Here is a 26,555-nt window from a genome sequence, read left to right on the forward strand (position 1 = left end):
CGCATTGTAGTAATAAACAGATGTGCCTAATCTGTAGTATTGTGGGTTTGTACTGTTGATGTACTCTAATGCTACTCCCACCCTGTACCAGTGCCACAGGTGTGGCTACTGACATCACATCTCTCACACAACTATGTAGGTACCTCTGGTATACCTCCGGGCAGCAGCCTGTAGTTGGTGAGTATGGTGTTTATTCAGGTTTGCCAATACACCGGCCATGTTATGGCCATGGTATATTCCATGCACACATTTAACACACCTACCCATAATGCATACTGTACATGTTCACTTATTGTTGCTGTTAACTGCACTGCATCACAGTGGTCACCATGCTGGCGTATCTGAAGGGTATTTAAGAGTTCTGCAATATAACTGACAACCTGTCATTGCAAGATGTGTGAACAGAGGTGAACATAATGGTGGGACAAATGGCCTACAGTAGGGACATGTCTGAAACATCACCCTTATACAGTGCTACAACAGCGTATATACCACTATTACAATGGCAACGGTTACAGATCTACACAACGGCATATCATAATATTGCATTCCACAACCCTTGCAACCTGTAATGTGGTCCTAACATGAGCAATGAATTTGCAATATGGAATCCTATGTTAGGACAGCAAATATGGGGAATACATACCTTCACAAACACTGGAAGGATATGTGTGCGTACACTCCAAATAACATATTGTGGAAGCAGCTTTTGAGGTACTGAGAGCATGCACTCTTCATGAGTATGGACCTTCCAGCAAGTACAGGTCCTCAATGTCACACCAAAAAATGGTCTGCTGCCCAAGATGTTTAGCCATCAAATGTGCCCACTTACCTGCAACAGAGGTAGCCATGGCTTGCACACATCTTACAAGCCATGGAATGGATCCCATACCTAACAGGTAGCACCCAGGAGTTGGACATGTAGCCTTACCTCACCATTGCATATACCATGGCAAACAGTGCAGACATTCATGTACAAGGATGTATGGGACAGGATTAATGTAGAAAATAAACAGATGTTCATCCAAGACAGATGATGACACATGTTGCAAACTGGTCATGCAGGCTGCCTAGTAACATGCCACAACACTGAGGGAGTTGCAGGAATGTCTAGCAAGTAATGGCTGTGCAGTACCTGTGTCAGCAATTACCTGGACTCTGCATAAGTGTGGGCCATGTGTTAGGGTAATCAGATGGAACAGTTGTTCCACAGGAAACATCAGCCAGGGTTCTCTACAGGTAGCATATGCATAACATCAAAAGTCCCCCAAAGGTGCATAACATCAAAAGTCCCCCAAAGGTATGTGTTGCAATGTGTACTGTTGTACCAAGACCAAGCTGGAAACCTATAGGCAGTATCAATTAAGATACATGTGCTGCACAACCAACATCTCACCCCACCTCAGGCCCACCATCCCCATCTGTACTGGCTGGTGCCAGTGTACACCTGTATGTTTGCTATTCATTAGCAGGGACTAGGCTGGTACACATGGTGTTCAGAGTTTGGAACACTGCAAAATAACACACATGTGTAGGCCATAGTTGTCAAGCATCTGCAAAAAGGCTGAGGATGGGGAGGGGGGTGTCATCCTGGAACACAACAATGCACTGAAGCAGAGATCCAAAGCTTGCTAAGAATGGCTGTATCAGCACACAGTCAAAGTCATGAATTGTGGCAGACATAACCCTGAGTCCAAAGCAATAGTGATGGCACTGTGTGACCTCCAAGGGCTGTGCACATGAGTTGACCTTGCAATTCTGCAGAGTTGGGGGACATTTGTAGGGCAGAGTGACCAAATACAGGCAAATGCAGATGGACCATGCTAGTATACCCCATCCAGGAATAGTGACTGCTGTAGTACACATAACAGTCGGTGCAACAAACCATCATAATAAGGGTGTGTACACATATGCATCCACAAATTGTATGCATCTCAATCAGCATCTGCACAACTAACACATTTGTTTGATACTGCATTTGATTGCACAGGTCATATGTCACATATCAGGTTTGTGTAATGTTAACATATGCAGTAATGTAGCCCCATGGCATATCAGGGAAGAGGGTGCCATATCAATAAGGGTGTGTACACTCCCCATAGCCACAGTAAGGTTTGAAGGTTGTCAGTGTAATTGTATTTTATTGGTCATACATGCACCGCTGATGAAGAGATCTGTAAATCAGACATCAGGCATTCACAAATGACATCTGTCCACATATCATCCCAGGTATGTGTCGGACAAACACATAGGGGCTGTGAGCAGCAGAACAAACATAACTGATACACATATACACATTCAGCAATGGTGTGTACACCTGTGAGGTATGGTGCACAGTACATGCCAGGGTGCTGAACAGGTGCACAGCAATACTGTGTACATGGGTGCAGTGTGTTCCAGGGGAAGGGGCATCACCTACTAACACAACCCATGCATCACAGAGATGTACAATGTTGGTAACAGGGATTGACTATAGCTGCACTGCATGCTGTTGAGTGCCATATGTCATACATGTTGACAGATGGGTAATGAGAAGTCTCTGTGTAATATCTTTGTGCAACCTCACCTGTAAGTGTGTGTGTGTGTGTGTGTGTGTGTGTGTGTGTGTGTGTGTGTGTGTGTGTGTGTGTGTGTGTGTGTGCGTGTGTGTGTGTGGGAGGGGTGAATTTGTCTGTTGTAAGTGCTACCTGGTAGAGTGGAGGCAGTTGTATGTAGAATGTGTGTGTGTGTGTGTGTGTGTGTGTGTGTGTGTGTGTGTGTGTGTGTGTGTGTGTGTGTGTGTGTGTGTGTGTCCATGTATGCACGTGTGAGTGTGAGGTTGTTCATACCTCTCAACTTCCCTTAGAAATCGTGCAGTAGATGGAAATGGACAGACATATTAGACACCAAGAATACTTTTCTTAAATGTAATCACAGGAAAGCTGATAGAATAATAAAGTCTGCAGCATGAAAGATGCATTGGGAGGGAAAACCAGGCACCAGGGGTACTTTTGTAATTGCAGTCAGCAGAAAGGTGAAATGATAGCCAAGTATGCAGCACTAAAGATGCACTGGGGAATTACCAGACAAGACCAGACAGTGTTTCCAAATATTACTGTAGTCCACATAAAAAGTTAATAGGGCAACAGATCTTGCATCTACTGAAAAATAATTAAGTATGAAACTCCAGTGTGTGGCATTATTGACTGACTGTAGTAGCCCATAACATATGGGGGTCATGCTCAAAACTTCTGGACAAAACCAGAGTGAATACTTGATGACATCAGGGAGTCTCTGAAAAAATGACTCCAATCAAGTTAAAGAGTTGATGGAGTGATCATTTTCTGAGCAATTAGAAGAATGATACATTATTGAATGGTATTATTGACTGTAATTATTCAAGATTGATGCAGGATGGGGAAAATATTAGAAAAAACTAGGGACATTCTGTAAACTGAGGGACAGGTAAGTAGTAGGGTGGAATGTAAGTGTGTGTGTGTGTGTGTGTGTGTGTGTGTGTGTGTGTGTGTGTGTGTGTGTGTGTGTGTGCATGTGTATGTGTGTACTGTTAAGCAATGATGTACAGGTCTTAAAGTGTGTTTCTTGTTTACTGCTCACAGGTGGTGAGGTGGGTCAGGGTCCCTCCTGCAGGCAATCTGAGGTTGGTGTCCATACAGGCACTGATAATGATGATAGGTGTGTTGAAGCACAGGTGGGGTTGTCAGGGGCTGAAGCTGTGCCATCGTTTGACATTCCACTGTTATCCACCCCATCCCCGCACACAGTCACATTGCCTATACATACCCCATCACCAGTGGTCATAGCTGAAGAACAGTTGGTGGTTGATGGCATGGGACAGGACAGTGTGGTATCTATGGCACATGTGTCTGGACACACCAGCCATAGCCAGATGTCCGGCAGGGTACCACATAGGCAGATGTACAGGGGTGCTCATAGGAGGGCTGCTGGTCATTATGCCACCGGCAGAGGTGCCACATCTGATGCCACCAGACACATGTTTCAGGCCGTCATGGAGGTGCAAGCATGTATGGAATGGTACATCAGACAGGATCTGAGGCTGCAGAGGGCTACTCATTCAGCTGTTATTGACAACATCCATGATCTTGCAGGTGCCCACCATTATTTTGCAGAGGTCATGGACAGATGGTTGGGTGAGATTATGAGAATCCTCAACTGTGGAATGTCTGTGCTCGAGCATATGGTGGGAGTAGTGCCACATGGATGTAGGCCAGCAACACCAACAGCTGGAGGTCGACGTGGATGTGCCAGAACTCAGAGCCACTCTCATAGTGGCAGTACTAGCTCCAGCAATACAGGGGGGGGCGCTGTCCACACCACAACACAGCAGGTCACACGCACATGGCCCTGGCTGGTCACAAGAGGGGCCTGGGTCCAGCGGACATATGTCATCATCAGGGGAGAGTACCATATTGTGGCTTGTACCTGGTGGTGCCCGTGGAACCCCTGGCAGGCACAGTTCTCATGTCCGTGACCAGAGACAGTGAACTGTACACCCTGCCAGGTATGGTCTGCAGCTGTTCAACAAATCCCTGTATAGGGCAGTCACATGGCAGAACTGTGTGCATGCATACACACACACATTACAAATACAGCTAGGGCAACCCCATACCTACACACACCACATCACAACAGCCCAGTTAATAATTAAACCCCCTCACACACACACACACACACAAACACACACACACACACACACACAATGTCAAACATATGGCTCTGCCTATGTCTCTGGCAAACCAACAACACACCCTGTGCATATGATGATACCTGTGCCACATCCCTGTCATCCATAACACCCAATGCAGGGGCAGGCTAATATGGTTCTGATGCACAGGGTGACTGTACTATGGTGTACCAATGTAATGCTGTGTAACATGTTGTCAGCAGTAAAGTTTAATGCTTACATGTCAAAAAGTGTAGCTGTCCAGCTAAGATGCATTATAGCTGTTATTAACAATGAGTGATTGTGGTCTCCATAATGTAGTTAATTTGTGTTGTAGGTGCCCATGTGTCAGCAGGATGATGGTCTGCTGTTGCATCCTATAAGGTGTATGGCACTGTGGTAATACCTTGGCTGTGCCATATCCTGGGTACAGGTGAACACGTCACAGGTCTGTATAACAGTTACTACATGTGCCACATGACTGATAGGTCTGGGGTGTATACAGGTGAGTGCATAGTGGCTGACGTCAGCAGTCCTTTTACAGTGGGCAATGGTAAGTGTACTGGCTGGTACACACCACATGTTTGTGTATAACACACACACACACACACACACACACACACACACACACACACACACACACACACACAGACTTTGGTGTTGATGCAATACACAGAGAATACTGTACACATGGATGTATGTACCTGTGCAAGGAACTCATTTTAGTCTATGTAATTCCACCAAGACAGAATAGGCACAACAACAAATTAGGAAATAAGTAGTCTGCTAGTTTAATGTCACTGACGATGGTACTGGCAGGGTATATGTCCCCTTCCCCAGTGTAGTGCTATCCTCAACTCAGTAAACATAGGTGTGCTGGTATGGGTGGCACAGCCCTACCTTTTGGAGGGTGTGAGGTGCTGTAGAACCGCAGACAGTGTGATTGACATCTACTTAACCTGTTAACATGAACTGTACAGTATTACAGCCAGCTAAGTGGGGGATACACTCAACAGTAACTGCAATGATGGTGGCTGTGCCCACAAGAGCCACACCCAGCTATATATACCAACAACAGTATCACTGTACACCTATACAGTGGGGAAGAGGACATTTACACATCTACCACTAGTTGTGATGGAATGTATTTCCACAGGATAATACCTGTGAAATGTTAGCATTTGCCAGGCAGTTCTCAGACAGATGACCTCCTGGGACATGTATATTGTGCAAATGGAAGTAGATTCCTTCACATACACACACACTCTTACTTGGCAACAATGGGACTAGAACCCCTACCTAGGTATGTAGTGCTACTGATGTGTGTGGCCTTAATTGCACACACCACACAGCTTTTAGGACGAGGTGTGTTCCAGGTTACATGTTACATGAATAACATCCACAGGCCCAGTACAGTATGGTAATGGGGGGTGTACTGGTTCTTTATGGACAATACATAGTGTGACATACTGTCATATACACATTGACAAATACATAACAGTCATATACACATCTGAAAGACCAGGACTTATCAGTGCTAACTACCTTGTCAGTGTGTCCATTCTGTTACAGATAGGTTGCACACAGCACATGCATAACTGGGCTGGATAGTGTTATCAGTTACTTGTATGGTTGATGGTGACAGTAGTCCCCATACAGTGGAACATTGGATATGTACTGGGGGTACCATGGTGTAAAGACAGTATACCCAGTCCCCACACCCCACAGTGGATATTGTATGCACTGAAACCCATGATAATACTCTAACATACCCACCATCTCACATTGCCCAGGACTGCAATACAACCCATTGCATATCCCAAGAATGCTACTACAGTGATATGCATTTAATGCATATGCCACAGGGTTAATAGGGTGATGCATTTTCATGGCTCTCCTATGGTCAGCAACATCACTATCCCTAATACTGTGTGGCAAGGTGTATTGTATTATGAGGATATGGCCTCAGATTGCTGTATCCTACAAATATACACACTTGCACACATACACACACTTGCCAGAACTCAGAGGGTATCCCATGCCTATCAACCCATTTGTGCAACAGTGTTGTGCTGGTACTACAGGCCCCAGGTAGCCCTTAGGGTGAAGAGTGTAACAAGGTACATGTAATGTCCAGTACAGCAGCCGCCACATCTAACTATGACAATGGGAGCTGTGGTGGGTGTGAATGGCCTCAGGGTATTATCAAACACACAGACACTGTTATTTTCAGTAATGTACACATACACATTTGCCAGTATTTGGGTCCATCTGTGCAGGTGTTCATAGGTGTGTAGAGTGGTGTCATGCCACCTGCCATGTGCCAGAAAGCCATCTATCAACAGATACCACAGGGGTGATCATCAGGGTGAGAGTTACATGCAACATCCAATCATCTGGTTGCCTCGTGCAGAGGTCCATTGAGGTGCTCCAGTTGACATATATGCAACATGTATTACATAACATAATCACTGTCACCAGGTTAACAAATTATCACTGTCTGTCCTGAAGACCTGTACCCAAGCATGTTCTGTTGACTGTCGTACTGTAGTTGAGGTATCCATGGCATGTGGTGCATACAGAGTGTGGATTCCTAGCTGTGGCATTCATAACACAGCTGGGCAGACATGTCAGTGTCACTCAAGCATAGATTGCCTGTATGTAGCCAAGATGGAGTCCTGACATCTACACATCTATACAGAGGGCAGACAGACATCAGCTAGCCAACTGGTTATGCAGTAGGATGACTGTGTTGACAAACAGATGTCTGACACTAATAGGTATGCCATTACTACATGACAGCAGCCCTCAATGACATGACCTATACACACAGTAGTTTGCAGTTAATATCCATATATCAGATCAATATCAAGTAGCAAATACTTAATGACACACAGCTCATACACCAAGAACACAATAGTGAGGACTCTTTGCATGCAATGGTGTTTGGTTCCAGTACTACAATCTGCAATCTACTCTTACTTGGGAATGCACTGTCAGCAGTAGTAATGTAATGATACACTACATGCCAGTGTGACTGCATATAACCTGGGATACTGCCCATGTATGAAACACATTCAAATGGAAAAGAGTGTTGTACAAGCCATATATACCCAGGTGTCCCAGACAGTAGACTCGCACCCCTTGCTACTGTAATGACAGCACATAGACGCATGTTATGTACATGGAATTAAATACACTTATTAAAGATGTCATGTTATTTTATCTGACTGGAATGTGAGCACTGGTTACCATGGTTGAGCCATGCTTAGCAGGTTTCAGCATTGCTGCAATATAAATGCTAAGCAGATTTGCACACTTGTAAGCGAAGCCTACACGGTGTAAGCAACTTTTTGTTTAAACATATCTTAGCAGCACTTACCATCACACAAACCCACACAAACCCACTTAAAGCTGCTCAAAACTGCCTTAACCACTCTGTTCTGCCCAGCAACAAAATAAACAGCCCTTGCAGGTCTTGAACCCAAGACGCTGTACACATACTATAGTCTCAGTAGTTAATCACAAAGCCATCACAGCTGTGAAGACAGCTGTTGTTTTTTCCAATATATCTGTCAGTACACATACTGAATAATATTGAACAACTGCTATGGCTTCTACAATTGTGTAGAACTTGTTAGTGATATTACTGTTGAATCACGTATGTTGTTATATCTAAATATACACATATCAGATAAATACAGTGCGATACATCTGGGAAGGTATATACAACAGTCATGTTTACACATAGCAAGGATATGGAGATGTTTTATATATATATATATATATATATATATATATATATATATATATATATATATATATATGTACATACATATGTGTACATGTACATATATATTTATATATATATGTATTTCTATACATCTGCATATTGCTTTATATATATGGTCATATATAGATCTCTCTGTACATATATATATATATATACATATATATATATATATATATATATATATATATATATATATATATATATATATATGTATGTATATCATATCATATATGTATATATATGTATATATATATATATATGTGTATATATATTATATATGTGTGTGTGTATATGTATAGCTCTCTCTATATATATGTATATATATATATATATATATATATATATATATATATATATATCTATATATATATATATATAGATATACACACATATATGTATGTATAGGTTACCTTCATTTCATCAAAAGCTCATTTGACGGGCAAACATTTTAGTCTGAACAAATGACTGAAACTTCATTTCACTGACACTTCATTTGACTGTCAGTTCATTTGACTAACAATTAGTACTGGCAGTGTCTAGAGCACTGTAAGTCAAGTAAAAGGAGTGCGTCATTTTCCCCACTGTAGTGCGACCCTGGAGTTAGTATATATAGTTAGGGGGGTGGGGGCACAAACCCCCACTTACTTTGGTTTTACTAAAGAATATAAAACCAAAAGTAGAGAATATAACATGGAAGTAAGTAAGGGGCTATGCCCCCCACACCCCCTCACACCCCTAACTATATATAGTAACTCCAGAGTTGCACTTCAGTGGGGAAAAGGACATATTCCTTTTACTTGCCTTACAGTGCTTTTACACTGCCAGTACTAATTGTTAGTCAATAGAACTGTCAGTCAAATGAAGTGTCAGTGAAATGAAATTTCAGCCATTTGATCTCAGTCAAATGAGTGTCAGTGAAATGAGCTATCGACGAAATGAAGGTAACCCATATGTATGTATGTATGTATGTATATATATATATATATATATATATATATATATATATATATATATATATATATACATACACATATACATATATATGTATATGTATATGTATATATTATATGTATATATATACATATATATACATATACATATATATATGTATATATGTATATGTATATACATACATATATACATATATATATATATATATGTATATATGTATATGTATATATATGTGTGTGTGTGTGTGTGTGTGTGTGTTTTATCTATATAGACATATATATATATATATATATATATATATATATATATATATATATATCCAACAAAAAACAGCAGCTGCACTTCTGTCTTTGAATGCTACGCTGAACAAAGCAATAAGTAAAATGATAAAAATGAGAAATCCAGCGTCAGCAACCATACAGATTTGTAAATGCGTTCAAAATAGAATATTCCAATATAGACGTAAAACATAAAGAGTTTATTGTGCACTCAGACAGTAAGCGCTTTCACATTTGCTTCTTCAGACCATAACATACTGGGTACTGAAACACTTTGAAAAATTTAAAAACATTGTTGCCAATCAGAAAAAAGTACCCTATAACGTCATTTCCTTCATTAACATAGAAACCATTAAAATAAATCATATATCTATGACTTAAAATAAAAGTTCATAGACAATTCAAAATTCATAAACAATTCTTATAAATGTCTGTTAAAACAGACTATCAAGAACAAATATTTAAAAAAGGAACACATTCAAATGTCGCAACCAAAGCATACATATAAATAGTTATTCATGCTCTGCGAATGCAGAATCTGACTTAGTCCTTATAGAACTAAGTTCTAAATTTGAAATCGCTTGTGCAAGGGCTGACTTGATTTAACTTCTTTTCTTGTTACATTTTTTCAAAGCATAAACATTAACAATAGCACGCGCTTTGCAGATACAAAGTGTGGCTTAATTTCTGTGATGTTTAAGTCTGATTTGTACTGAAATGCTACGTCAACCCTTGCTTCACACCAAGTCTAAGTTCTCTTCTATATACTGATATAACCTCAAAAATATATATAGAAAGAACACATAAATACAATATTCATAAACTAAGCTAAAATAATCACTTGATTCATATAATTGAACCATGCATCGAAAAATGTATAGTTACGATATCAATAGACTGCACCAAAGTTGTCGCTAGCTTCAAATGTTAGAGCCAAGAATCTACATTCACCCTGATGTATAAATAGGGTACATCATATCGATGCCATCTAGAGATAGATTAGGTTTTGAGTAGAGTCTTTGTATGAGCTATTATGAATTTTGAAGCAACTATTATAGCTCTCAGCCACATTTTAAATCTGCAATAGCGTGAGGTTTTTAAGGTGGATGTTTTGAAAAAAGAAGTCAGATTTAATTTATATTTGAATTTATATTATAGGAATATAAATGTTTTCGTGGAGATGCTTTTATATCTGATAAATATAACCTCTGACTCTAGATGTTAGACATATAATTCACCTTAATGTGCAATTTAGATGGCATCGATATGATGCACCCTATTTATACATCAGGGTGGATGTAGATTCTTGGCTCTAACATTTGAAGCTAGCGACAACTTTGGTGCAGTCTATTGATATCGTAACTATACATTTTTTAATGCATGGTTCAATTATATGAATCAAGTGATTATTTTAGCTTAGTTTATGAATATTGTATTTATGTGTTCTTTCTATATATATTTTTGAGGTTATATCAGTATATAGAAGAGAACTTAGACTTGGTGTGAAGCAAGGGTTGACGTAGCATTTCAGTACAAATCAGACTTAAACATCACAGAAATTAAGCCACACTTTGTATCTGCAAAGCGCGTGCTATTGTTAATGTTTATGCTTTGAAAAAAATGTAACAAGAAAAGAAGTTAAATCAAGTCAGCCCTTGCACAAGCGATTTCAAATTTAGAACTTAGTTCTATAAGGACTAAGTCAGATTCTGCATTCGCAGAGCGTGAATAACTATTTATATGTATGCTTTGGTTGCGACATTTGAATGTGTTCCTTTATTAAATATTTGTTCTTGATAGTCTGTTTTTACAGACATTTATAAGAATTATTTATGAATTTTGAATTGTCTATGAACTTTTATTTTAAGTCATAGATATATGATTTATTTTAATGGTTTTTATGTTAATGAAGGAAATGACGTTATAGGGTACTTTTTTCTGATTGGCAACAATGTTTTTAAATGTTTCAAAGTGTTACAGTACTCAGTATGTTATGGTCTGAAGAAGCAAATGTGAAAGTGCTTACCATCTGAGTGCACAATAAACTCTTTATGTTTTACGTCTATATTGGAATATTCAATTTTGAATGCATTTACAAATCTGCATGGTTGCTGACGCTGGATTTCTCATTTTTATCATATATATATATATATATATATATATATATATATATATATATATATATATATACATATATATATACATATATATATATGTATGCACACACATATATACATATATGCATAACATATGTCCATAACATGTAGTGGAGTCATACCTCAGCACCAATAGTCATATCATGTAAGTACTGCAGGTATAAATGTAGGCTGTTGCTACTGTAACAGGGGTTGTCTTAACAGAAATGTGTGTGAAGTCACATCTGATATTGACATGTACGCCATCAGTTACTGACAGACATCATAAGATCATAATAGTGCAGTACCACAGAAATCACAGTAATGATCCTGTGGAATACAGCAGAGATGTAACCAATAAATGTGGACAGTCTGACACACTCTGGTCAATCCAGAGGTATACACAGAACCCCTTAGTGCAAGATGTGTGGACCAACCCTGACAAAGTGGATAATTACAGCCATGTAAATGGGGATAGCATGATAATACTGGAATAGATAAGCTCTCACAGCTTATACATTCACACACTCCTGTCTGTCCTGACACATAACAACTGGAGGAGCAGAGGTCACAAGCCCACATACTACCCACTAGTTAGTGACATACATCTGTACAGCATCCCGCTGCTTTGCCAGAAATACACAACAGTTATGGTGGCGTGGCAACAGTACATCTGACAAATATATGGACATAACATCACACTGCGTAAGTACACTGAGCTGTTAGGCATGTCACAAAGCACTGTGCAAACTACAGGCAGACTGCCACAACACTGGCCTTCATTTCTTATGGGGGAATACACATGTACCAGCAAATATAGCAGGCTCTACAGGCATGCAACAGCACAGAGTAACAGACACCTGTGTGAAAGTGCATACCCACAACCACTCTGAACACAGCCACAGTCACATATGGTAAGCGTGCTTAATATTACAGTATATGGACTGTATGATCAACACCATCCTTATATGTGCCACTCACACACTAACCCTACATATACTGGGCCAATACACAGTATATTCTGATGCCTGACTGTGGTATGGGACAGGTGTCGGTTTGGCCCTACAAACATGTATACCAATAGGGTATCATACACTGGAGCAGCATGCAACATCAGATAGAACAGGACCAAGAACAATGACATCTACCACAGTCTGTTCACAGGCCAAGGTACATATTCACAATAGACACTCTGTCAACAATTACCATAAGTATACAGACCTCACTACTGTACACATTACAACAGAATGTTCAGGTTTTGTCCTCATATATAAGCCCTACTATACATAGTATGTCTAGCAGTCTAATATCTCACTGGCTTGTTATCAGGTATGATGTCAGTAAATAATGATGTACTGAACATATGCACCTTTTACTGCATGACATATGTACAAAGGTTGATAGAGTTGTGGCTGGAGGCACAAACACAGGGCCAATATTGACATGTTGCTGTGATAAACTCATACATTTACTGGTGTAACAGGGTTTGTTGTGACATATGTCTTCTGAGGGATATGAAGTCAGTAACTCACATGGCTGTCACCATGTACTGACTGCAATCCTCAGAGTATGCTACTGCATATTTAAAGATAGGACATGTGTGAGTAACACAACACATGTAAGACTCCAAACATTGGCTAGTCTGCAGATAGCCCTACAGGTGAGAGTTTCCTCAACCACACAACATTGTCATGACAGATATTAAATCATGTAGACCAGCCATATCCACACAAACCCTGTTAAACCAACATTACTTCAAATGTAGAAGAGCAAGACTTACATTCTGTCCTCATGTCTGGAACATCCCCCTCCAGTTTGTTGGCCTGCCTCCACAGTGTATGTTGTAAGAGGTATACCCCACTACCCTCTTTGATGTTGTTCACCAAACACCGACATGATGTCCTGCTCATAGTGAATGAAAAGGTCCAACACCCACATGATGTTCCTAGTTATAGGAGTATGTTTCCATGCAATTGGCTATGGGAATGATACCACAGCTGTTCCACATGAATCAGCCAGTGGGGGTCTGCAATTTGTGCACAGGCCATCAGCTGATCATGAGCATCACTTACAAAACACAAGCTGCTGCCTAAGCAAAGCAGGTGTACTTTTCTATATCCAACAGAGAGGGAGTGAGAGAGACAGACAGAGACAAAGTAAGAAAGGAAGGTGGTAGGAGAGTAAGAGCTAAGCATGTTTGTGTGACACACTTACCAGTAGGGGGTTTCAACCCCCTGCCTGACTATGTATTGCTATTACATTTTATGCAGTTATTGCATGTGTCACAGAGGTTATCAGACTGATATATGGGCAAAGGGTATGTCAAGGTGACTGACATCAGAAGGCATGCTACAGTAGGGCAATGGGAGGTGTAGTGAGTGTGAATGGCTTCCAAATCATTAATCTCCACACACACAGAGACACAGATTTGCCAGTACTGACATGCATGGGTTCATTGCTTCACGGGTGTGTAGTAGTTCACTGGGCCAGAAGGCTGTACAAGGCTAGGCAAAGGTTATACCTTGGCATCAGGCCACATGACAATGGCGTGCAGTGTGGCTCAGGGGTGTAGTCCCTGGATTGTCCCACACAGGTGGCCATTGTATTCACTACCTGCGTTGTTTGGCTTCTGCTACATACCTACAATCAACTGCATTACTAGCTGACTTAAGTACAAACTTGCAGTGTTAAAGAGTGTACTGCATTTTATTTTTCTGTCTATTTAATTGTTTCATTGAATATTGTGTCTGTGTCTCTCTGTAGTTATTTATTTTTCTATTTGTTTTATAGAATACTGTGGTCATTCTCTGTCTCTGCAGTTAGTTTCCTGCCCGCCGTTCCTGTTCATGCTTTGGTATTAATCTTGGTGGCTTTGAAATTGCCCGCCCCTCCTGTAAATTTGTGTTTGAACACTCCTCATGGGTCTTTCTCATTTGCTCACTCAACCAAGTACATTAAGATCATATTTTGACTTCAGACACTCCTACCAGTCCCGTCTGTTCAGCTCTATCCCAGCTCTATTCCAATCTAGTGTCACCAGCTCACTCTACCTAATACAGAGAGAACATTTGTGAAGGGCAAGCCACTTAGGTTCTTAATTTTGAATTATCTTGTTTCTCCTTTCTCCCTTTCTTTTTTCCAAAAAAAAATAATAATAATAAAATAAAATCTCTAAGCTTGTTTTCTGCCTTTCCTGTAACTAGTCTAGTCCAGATACAGATTTGCTGTAACCAGGACTGTGTGTAAAGCTTCTGAGCCCCCAAAGCCTTTCTGTGTTGGAGGGAAGCCTTCTAGCTTATCAGTGGGAGTGGTAAGCACTAGGTAGCCTATCTACCACAAGAGTGGTTTCTGGCCCAGAAATTGTAGTTTATTGGCCGTTTGGGCAGTCTTTCCATCTCTTTCAACCTTCTGGTTTAAAAGCCCATGTTTGCGCTTGTTTCCCACCTTTGCTGTAACTAGTCTAGTCCAGATACAGATTTGCTGTATCCAGGACTGCTTGTAAGGTTCTGAGCCCCCTCAAGCCTTTCTATGTTGGAGGGAAGCCTTGAGTGGTAAGCACTAGGTAGCCTATCTACCACAAGAGTGGTTTCTGGCCCAGAAATTGTAGTTTATTGGCCGTTTGGGCAGTTTTTCCATCTATTTCAACTTTCTGGTTTAAAAGCTCATGTTTGCACTTGTTTCCCACCTTTCCTGTAACTAGTCTAGTTCAGATACAGATTTGCTGCATCCAGAACTGTTTGTAAGCTTCTGAGTCCCCCAAGCCTTTCTGTGTTGGAGGGAAGCCTTCTAGCTTATCAGTGGGAGTAATAGCACTAGGTAGCATATCTACCACAAGATCCAGGTACAGATTCTTAGTTTTAGCACTTGAATTTGCTTATTCGTACTCAGCACTTGTTCAGAACTTGTTGTTAGCACTAAATAAGCTACAAATTACTACAGCACTCAACCTTCCTCTTTACATACAGGAAAACAGTTTTTGTACTTACTTTCCTCACTTGCTTAGAGAAAAACAGCTCTTATACTCATTTTCCTTACTTGTCTAGAGGAAAGTAGTTTTTTATTCAGGCATGTCCAATGGTCAGCTCCCAGTGTTCTCTCCTGTCTATCGGATGAATCTGGGCATCTTGGGGCAATGTATCTGCAATATAGCTTGCTTATGTCTCTTGCTTTTACAATAACCCTACCTAACTCTGACTTCTCTCCATCTGAATATAGAGCATACCTGAAATACCACATCAGGTCCCAAGTACCAACAAGCACCTCCTGTTACCAGCCTATGAGCAATGACCATCCAAGCTCCCTATTTAAAATAAAAAGGTTAATTAAATACATATTTATTGTTAGTATGATTGGCAGTGGGAAAAGTGTTTATTTTCTAGCTTAAACACCCCCTCCACTCCTATCAGCCACCCAAACTAAGCCAGCCTAAGACCCTTACCACAGCTCCCCTAGCTATTTGTTCCCTATCTGCCCCCCAAATCACTCCAGCACTCTCATTTACCGCAACTTTGTTTAGTTCTACTTGACCCTTGGAAATTTAGCAGTAATTACCTTGTCTCTGGCAGACCTACCCATTCCATTACTTGAATCCCAGCATATCTCTCTCCCCTCTAAATACATGTTCTGCTGATAAAGGCTCAAAGATTGTTTTCTGCAGTCAACCTACCTGTGTATGGATCGGTGTGGTGCAGTCCCGTTCCGTTCGCCCTTCAGGCTCTCTCCGCTCCCCTACCCTACCCCCTTCCCACCCACCCAGTACTCCTAGATTTATATTTACCCCACATCACCTGACTCACTTGCCACACCCATCATCCAATCACTGCAATACAATTCAATATTAGTCCACACCCACACTCCATTAACCTACCCCTCCCTCTTTTTCAACAAACCACACACTGCATACACCCCATCACCTCCTCCACCCATCCACGATCCTGCAATACATAGACCTCACAGACACCATGACACTAACCCCACACTCCCATAACCACATCATCCAAATACTCTTTCCTTCTCTATCCATTTGGCTCTTTATAATCTCCAGTAGCACCACATATAACCACCCACTCAACATCATGCACTGCATCAAATCCCCCACCTTACCACACACCATAAGCAACTCCTCCATACCTACAAACACACAACCAGTCATCCATTACCCTTTTATCTTTCAACTCACCTGTCCAATCCATTGCACCTCACAATCCAAAAAACACACCAACCTCAAACATCACTTCTTAACAATCTTCTACCTTAAAGCCATTGCCAGCATTGCAACCCAACTACTACTAGGAGGGGACATCCACCCCAACCCCGGCCCAACAAATATCCCCATACCACATCCAACTCCAACCTCCCATTTAAGCACAAACTCACTGATATACTCATACTGAGCCTAAACATTCGCAGCATCATGAACAAAATAGTACAGTTACATGGAGCCATCTCTGCATACAACCCAGATATTATGGTGATTACAGAAACATGGCTTAAACACCATATTAAAGATAACTCTATAACTCCATCTGGCTTTAATATATTGAGAGTAGACAGAGCTCACAGAAGAGGAGGTGTAATAGCCCTTCTTTATAAATCCAATTTAAAAGTTCAGCTCCTTCAAAAAGAAACCCCACATTTCAACAATGCTGAGACCTTATTCACCAAACTCCTCCTAAACCAACACAAACAACTAAACCTACTCAGCATCTATATACCACCAGGAGACAACCTTAGAATTTATAGTCCACTGGGCTCCCCACTCCCTTTCCCAAGAAACTATAGTCCTAGGCGATGTCAACATCAACTGGAACAGTGTACATTCATCAACAACCACTAACCACATAAACCTATATAACTTTACTCAACTCATACACTCTCCCACAAGGTTTGACAAAACCACCAAGTGTGAATCTACCTTAGACTGGATCCTCACTAACCAGCCCAACACTGCCCCCACCTATGCGGAATACTACCAGACTCCCTCAGTGACCATAACCTAACTTTCCTCCTTCGGCACAAACTGAAAAATACCAACCCTCCCTGTTACAAACCCGCTGCCAAAAAAAACTTCTCAGAACAATTCTCAGAAACCCTAAAATCCTGCAATTGGTCCCCCCTAAAATCCCTCCCCCTGGACAATGCGGTAGAATACTTTAACTCCAAATTCCTACAGATTCTAAACCAACTAGCTCCACTGAAAACAATAAGAGTACACAGTAACCCTGCCCCCTGGCTAAACAAAACCACAAAGATCTTATACAAAGCTAGGGACAAAGCTTGGATAACTTGGGGAAAAAACACAAAACACCCAAAACTAGGCAAACCTTTTCTGAACTCAGAAATAAAGCAAACAAAAAAACAGGTCAGGTTGGACAAACAAACCACTATATTTCCCTACAAAGGAAACACAACAATTCTGGGCTGCAGTGAATAGCATCCTCCAGCCTGGGAAAACCACTACACCACCTCCAGACATCAAAGGTACTGACCCTGACATAGCCTCAGACTTCAATAACTACTTTACCCCTTCCATACTTAAACTAGTAAATGATATATCACCCACAACCCAACCACAATCCTTAAATTGACAAAATAATTCCACCCCCTCTCACTTAACCCAATACCAATATCAACCATTCAAAAACTTTTAGCAAAACTTAAACCTACTGTCTCCCAGCCCAGTATCTTCAAATGGCATCCAAGACCATTGCCTACCCCATCTCCCTACTCATTAATAGATCTATTTCAATGTCCACCATTACATCCTTGTGAAAAACCTCATATATCATCCCCCTCCACAAGGGTGGCCCCTCTACTGACCTCTCTAACTACCGTCCTATTGCTATCCTATCACCTCTCTCAAAAATTCTAAAAAAATGTATCCATCACCAACTCCTTACCCGCCTACTAACCAACAACTTACTATCCAAAACCCAACATGGATTTAGACCATCCCATAGCAACAACACTGCCCTAATCAACTTCCCCAATACCATACACTTACACAGGAACCAAGGGCAAATGGTCTCCGCCACCTTCCTAGACTTATCCAAGGCATTTGATGCAGTTTCCCATAACAAACTCCTTACCTGTCTCTCTGAACTCAACCTCAATAACCCCACCCTACAATGGTTTAAATGTTACCTATACAACCACTCACAATCTGTCAAATGGGGCAACTCCCTATCCTCCCCACTCCCCGTCACATGTGGCGTCCCACAAGACTCAATCCTTGGCCCCCTTCTCTTCAACATATTTACAAATAATCTCCACCTAGCAACCACTAAAGCCAATATTGTCCAGTATGCAGATGACACAACCCTAATCTGCACAGCACCCAACATTCATCTACTACAAAGTAAAGGCCAGGAATCCTTCCTTCACTGAGGTAGAGAACTGGCTAAACAACCACCAACTCATACTAAACCCCAAAAAACACAGTTAATGCTATTCCACCCAACTAAACACTGTGTCCCCACCTTCACCATCCTGTCAGCCAACAGCACCCTCATCACCCCAGTAGATGAGGCCAAACTGCTAGGTGTCAAAATTGATCAACAACTTAAGTACAAAAAACACATATCACAAACTATCTCTAAAGTCCACAAAAATAGGTTGCCTCTATCACTGTAAACAGTTCCTAACCCCTGTGTCTAGAACCACAATAGCCAGAACTCATCTCTTATCAACATTGCTTTATGCCTCTCCAGTTCTTGCCAACATTAATAAAACCGACCTGAACAAACTCTCCACATGCTACAATAAAATAGCTCAGTTCACTGCCAATTGTAGATCACACTCCCACCTCTGCCAATCCCTACTTAAACTACACTGGTTAGAATTTCCAAACCTGCTGCACTACCACCAACTCATCATAGCTCATAAAATTCTATACCATCCTGGGAGAACCCCTATCCTAGCTAACATGTTAAACTTTTACAACTCCACCAGGGAACTACGATCAAGTAACAAATCCCTGATTGAAGTCAATCCATGTAAGAACAACTCTGGATAAGCCCTATTCCCTCACGAGGTTGCAAAAGTATGGAACACTCTCCCACCTGAACTCAGACTACAGAATCACACAAGCACATTCAAAGTCCTCCTTAGATCACACTTCTTTGCTAACCCTCTCTGTAACTGCAAAGACTCCCCCTGAATCCTCACTTCCCTGTAGGCAGACTACCCACTGAAATCTCCAATGCATTCAACATACTGTCACCTGCAATGTACTGCTTGTAAATATGGTAAATATTGACCTACTCCTGAGTATCTTATTTACACAGATTGCACTGTTATTGTAATCATGTAACCTGTTATTGTAGACATGTAACCTGTCATTGTAGAAATGTAACCTGTTATTGTAGACATGTAACCTGACTGTACGATGTGATTGTTTTTGCATTTAACTGTTTTTTTACCTGTATGCTAACTTTCTTGTTATTGATCATGTGTATTCATACTGTTACTTCCTTGGAGCTTTTCTCCCCAGGACTTCACTGAAAATGGACACCTGTTGTCCAGTTGGACTTATCCCTGTAAAAGAAATGTTAAATAAATAATAAATAAATAAATGTAGCAATTGCCTCATGTACACAGACAACTCTCTCCTCCTACCACCCAACACCACAACCTGTGAGAGATGCACTTGTCTAGCCAAACTGGAGGTAAAGTTCTCTCCAACCAAGACTGAACTTGACAGTCAAGAGGAGAAGGTAAAGCAGAAACACAAGCAACCTCCAACCCCTGACACAACCCAAATGACACATAGCCCACAAACTCAGTATGCCACTCAACCACAGCCCATAAGGCAAAACAACGTACCCAACACACTAGTCATAGGTGACTCTATAGTCAGGCACACTGATGTCCCACTCACTAGGCTAAACAAGGAGAAGGTTACTGTCAGCTGCCTGTTGGGTGCCGGGATCCACCACATAACCCATGCACTCAGGTCACTCCACAACAAGTACAAATATGACTCTGCCATTGTCCATGTTGGTGTGAATGACCTGAGATGTACCTCCCTGGACTACATGAAAGGAGACATGGAAGAGCTCTCCGATCTTGTAGCCCAGACAGGTATGACCCTAGCCCTGAGTAGCATCCTGCCATCACCCAGAATGATACCACAGTACAAGAACAAAATGATTGACTTCAGCAATTGGTTAAGCTTCTGGTGTCATTCTAAGGGGATCCACTATCTGTCTGCCTATCACCCCTGGGATTCCAGATACTGGCTAAGGCTCTTGCTGCCCTTATAGTGCCTTTTTTAGCCAAGGTTCAAATGACAAATTCACCACTGTAATAGGAACAGACAAGCAAAAACTGGGGGTAATGCTACTCAATACTAAAAGTCTAAATCTCAAAATGTACTCACTCAAGGCACTTCTTAAAATGGAGAACATCGATATCTATGCAGTGACTGAGACCTGGTTCAAGGCCCCAGAGAGCACCCCTGCAATACCAGGCTATAACACATACCACACTTTTCGGCCACCTAACCTGGACCGGAACACCAAAGGTGGAGGTGTGTCCATATACATTAAGAATATCCACACCTCCAGGCTAGTTGCTCAGCATAATGCATCCAAGGTTATCCAAGTGCAACTAACTCTGGGGGGAAAACTGCAATCCAAATTGTAGCTTGCTACAGATCCCCCACCATGCCCCAGGATTCCCACTCCTCTTTTCTTGATATACTGGAAAATATTAGGGTTCAAACAAACATCCTAATAATGGGCGAGTTCAACTACCTCACCAATAACTGGGAAAACTACTCATGTACCAACTCCTTTGCTCAACGCTTTCTGGAATTCATAAATTCCAATGCCCTGGATCAACTTATCCACACCCCCACTCGAGGCAACAATATCCTAGATCTAGTCATTACCAACATGAGTGACTGGTATAACACACCTGAAGTCAACTCCTCGTTGGTCAGATCCGACCATAAACTAATCATCCTAGATATCCACATCCCACCCCCACCCCCATTAAGGAAATCACAGTAAAAAATTTCTCCAAAGCCAACTTCATGCTTCTTAAGACAGAAGTGGCAAACTTCATGACACTCATGCAGATGGAAAATACAGTTACGACTGCTGAATCCTACACAGATGCACTCTATAAGCACTTACATGAATGCATGGATCATGCTATCCCATTCAGAACCAAGACACTATCCTCCAAAAAAAGGAAGCCAATCTGGTGGTCCCCTGCCATAAACAAACTCTACAACAGAGGAAAGAAATTGTTGCAAAAGAGAGTAAAATTCCATGAGTGGAGGAGTTCCCTGGTCAGCCTCAGTAAGAAGCGGAGATCACTTATAAGATCCTCCAAAGCTAGCTATGAAAACAAAATTCCACTGATTCTAGGGACAGCCACAAAGCATTCTATAGCTATGTCAAGAATCTCAATGGCAACACCCAGATCTGCTCTGCGTTACAGCACAACGGCATGAAAATTACAGAACCAACTGATATTGCCAACATCCTGGCAGATAGGTTCCATGCTAACTTTATCCTCTCTCACCCCCTAAAGGGCCCATAACTATACAGAAGGAATGCAGAGACCCTGTAATCACAACTACACAGGTAAAAGCTGCACTCTTTAAAGCCAAAAACACAGCATCCATGGGACCTGACAACATCCCAGGCTGCATTTTACATGAACTTCAGAACAAACTGGCTTCCCACCTAAGCACCATGTTCAATCATAGTCTCACATCAGGCTTAGTGCTTACTGAACGGAGCACAGCAACAGTTATCCCACTTCACAAAGGGGGAGCCACCACTGATCCCGGGAACTATCACTCTATTAGCCTGACGAACCTGGTCTTTAAGGCCATGGAATGTATCATCATGGAACTCATAAACAAAGACACTGGTAACCTTCAAACTCTGGACCCCACCCAGTTCAGGTTTGTGAAAGGCAGATCATGTCTCCTGAACCTGATTGACTTTTTTGAGGCAGTCACCAAAGCTGTTGATGAGAGTAAGGTGGCTCACACAGCCTATCTTGACCTTGCCAAGGCTTTTGACACCATCCCCCATTCTGGAATTATAGCTAAACTCACTAAACTAGGTATAAATCCCTATGTCACAAGGTGGGTTGCCAACTGGCAAACTGACAGAATCCACACTGTAAAAGTTGCAGACTCCAAATCTGACTTCAAATCAGTGACAAGTGGAGTACCACAGGGTTCAGTTCTGGGACCACTCCTGTTTGGTATCTACTTCTCTGAAGTACAGGCTAACACAGAAGGCCTTTGGCCTACTTAGTTCGCAGATGACTGCAAACTAGGAGCCATAGTTGAGTCCCCAAATAATGTGCACATCCTACAGAAGAGCCTCACTGAGACAGATGCCTGGTGTCAGAGCCATGGCATCAAGCTCAATTCCAAAAAGTGCATTGTCATCCCCTTTGGTAAAAACTCTGTACCCATGAACTACCACATAGGTGGCAGTCTACTTAATGCCGTATGTGTGATAACAGACCTAGGGACCCAGGTGGACAGTAGTCTCTCCTTTGATAATCACATCACCACAGTCAGGAAATCCTTCTACATGGCACACCTCATCACAAAAGGGTTCTCATCTAGGAAAAAAGAGGTCATTGTTCCCCCTACTCGACACTCATTAGACCCATTATAGAGTACAATGCCTCTTTTGGAATGTACCTCACAAGACATCTGCAGCAGCTGGAAAGGCCACAGAAGTACCTCACAAAGAGGATCACTGGCCTCAAATAGATTCCCTACACTGACCATCTCAAAAAACTCCAGCTTTACTCCGTAGCATATTGCCTACACTGAGGTGATCTCTGCCTAACATATAAAGCTATGTCAAACCCAGAGCTGTTGGACATGCTTCACCTAAAGTACTCCCAATCCCTCCAAGTGACATGCTCTAGGGAGCAAAACCTTGCCCACCGCAATAAATAGGACATGCTGGAGGGATAGATTCATGTCCCAAAGACTTCCCATACTCTGGAACAAGCTACCCATCTATGTCAAGTAAAGTTTCTCATTATCACTCTTCAAGAAAAATCTTGATAAGTGGATGGGAAATAGGAAATACACCCTGGGATCCCTTCTGTGGCTCTGCTCAACAGGGGCACAGGAAAATAAATTTCTTGTGTGGCATAAGCCAGGGAACCTTGTTGGCCAGGCTTACTAAGGCCCTTGGGTTGATAGCCTAGTACCTACGTATGAACCTATGAACCATCCAGTCATCTGGGCTACTATTGTGGGTGGCCAGTGCTGTGCAATGCTTGCCATGTATGTGTTCTATATTCCATAACATGGACAATGTCTGGGTTGTACACATGTCATTCATGCATGTTCTGTGACATGTGGAAGTGTACCTGGGGTGTCTGGGGCATGTTGTATGGACAGATTGTTATCATCTCATGTGGCATTCCTGATCTCATGTGGTGAGAACTGGCTATGGAACTGAGGTTGATCCTGCACCTACATTGACAGCATGATACAGGTATTCACTGGTGTTAGTGGTGTCTGTCTATACAGGGCATGTGTGTAAGGCATGGTATTTTCTTTTTTGGGTTACATTTGCTGACTCTACAGTTGTTGCAGGCTTCCAGTGGGGAATATAGCAAAGGACCACTGTAAGCAATTATTTGCCTATTGTAGGGATGGAACAGGGTACCGTGTTCTCTGTAGTCCACTGCAATCACACCATGGTTACTATCTGTGGGCAATATGCAGGGAACTACCAACATAGTGGTTTTTGCCTAGCCAAGTGTGTTTGTGTATGAGACATTGATGGAGAGTGTTATCTGGGTAATACAAGGGTTGCCTATATTGTTCCCCAATCCATAACATCACATGTAGGGGTATGGATTGTCTACACCAGCCTCTCTGCTGTTTGACATCTGTTGTTCTTGTAAGGTGGACATTGTGACATATAGTAGGTTCTCAATATAAGAAAATTGCAAAACCCACCCCACAATGAGTCCTGTTATGACACAATCACAGCTACCTCCACACAGGATACTGATGAAAACACACAGACACACACACACACACACACACACACACACACACACACACACACACACACACACACACACACACACACACACACACACACACACACACACACACACTTGACAGTTCTGAGATTCAATCTCGCTATGTATTGCTACTACAGTGTATTGCATTTATTGCACACCCCACAGAGCTTATAGGGCTAGTTCTTCCCCAAAGGTGTATTTCAAGGTGAATTACATCAGCAGGCTTGCCAAAGCAGGGCAATAGACAGTGGAGTTACTGTGACTGGCCTCAAAAGCATTGATCCCTTCCCACACACACACACACACACACACACACACACACACACACACACACACACACACACACACACACAGAGTTTCACAGTTGCCATGTCTGGGATTAGCACTCCTACCTAACTAGTACATCACACTATAGAATTACACAGTTATAGCATGTGCCATGGAGCTTACAGGGCTAGCCTGTCCCCAAACGTGTATTTCAAGATGAATGACATTAGCAGGCTTGCCAAAGTAGGGCAATGGAAAGTGTAGTGACTGTGACTGGCCTCAAAAGCATTGATCTCTTCACACACACACACACACACACACACACACACACACACACACACACACAGTTGCTATGTCTTGGATTAGAACTCCTACTTAACTAGTACATTAATGTATAGCATTACACAGTTAGAGCATGTGCCACACACCTTATAGCGCTATCCCTTCCCCAAATATGTATTTCAAGGTGAATGACATCAGCAAGCTTGCCAAAGTAGGGAAATGGAAAGTGTAGTAGCTGGCCTCAAAAGCATTTATCTTTACACACACAATCTAACAGTTGTCATGTCTAAGATTACAACTCCTACCTAGTACATCATACTATAGCATTACACAGTTATAGCATGCACCATGGAGCTTATAGGGCTAGTCCTTCCCCAAAGGTGTATTTCAAGGTGAATGACATCAGCAGGCTTGCCAAAGTAGGGCAATGGACAGTGTAGTGACTGTGACTGGTCTCAAAAGCATTGATCCCTTTACACTCAGAGTCTCACAGGTGCCATGTCTGGGATTAGTACTCCTACTTAACTAATATATCACACTATAGCATTACGCAGTTATAGCATGTGCCACAGAGCTTATAGGGGTAGCCTTTCCTCAAATATGTATTTCAAGATGAATGACATCAACAGGCTTCTCAAAGTAGGGCAATGGAAAGTGTAGTGACTGTGACTGGCCTCAAAAGCATTGATCCCTACACACAGACACACACACACAGACACACACACACACACACACACACACACACACACACACACACGCACACACCCACACACCCACACCCACACACACACACAGAATCTCACAATTGTCATGTCTGGGATTAGAACTCCTACCTAACTAGTACATCATACTATAGCATTACACAGTTATAGCATGCGCCAAGAAGCTTATAAGGCTAGTGCTTCCCCAAAGGTTTATTTCAAGGTGAATGACATCAGCAGGCTTGCCAAAGTAGGGCAATGGACAGTGTAGTGACTGGCCTCAAAAGCATTGATCCCTTCACACTCACACAGGTGCCATGTCTAGGATTAGAACTCCTACCCAACTAATATATCACACTATAGCATTACACAGTTATAGCACATGCCACAGAGCTTATAGGGATTGCCTTTCTTCAAATATGTATTTCA

Source organism: Protopterus annectens, chromosome 12.part0 (assembly GCF_019279795.1).
Source record: "Protopterus annectens isolate FY-2018-M chromosome 12.part0, PAN1.0, whole genome shotgun sequence".
NCBI classification, from domain to species: Eukaryota; Metazoa; Chordata; order Ceratodontiformes; family Protopteridae; genus Protopterus; species Protopterus annectens.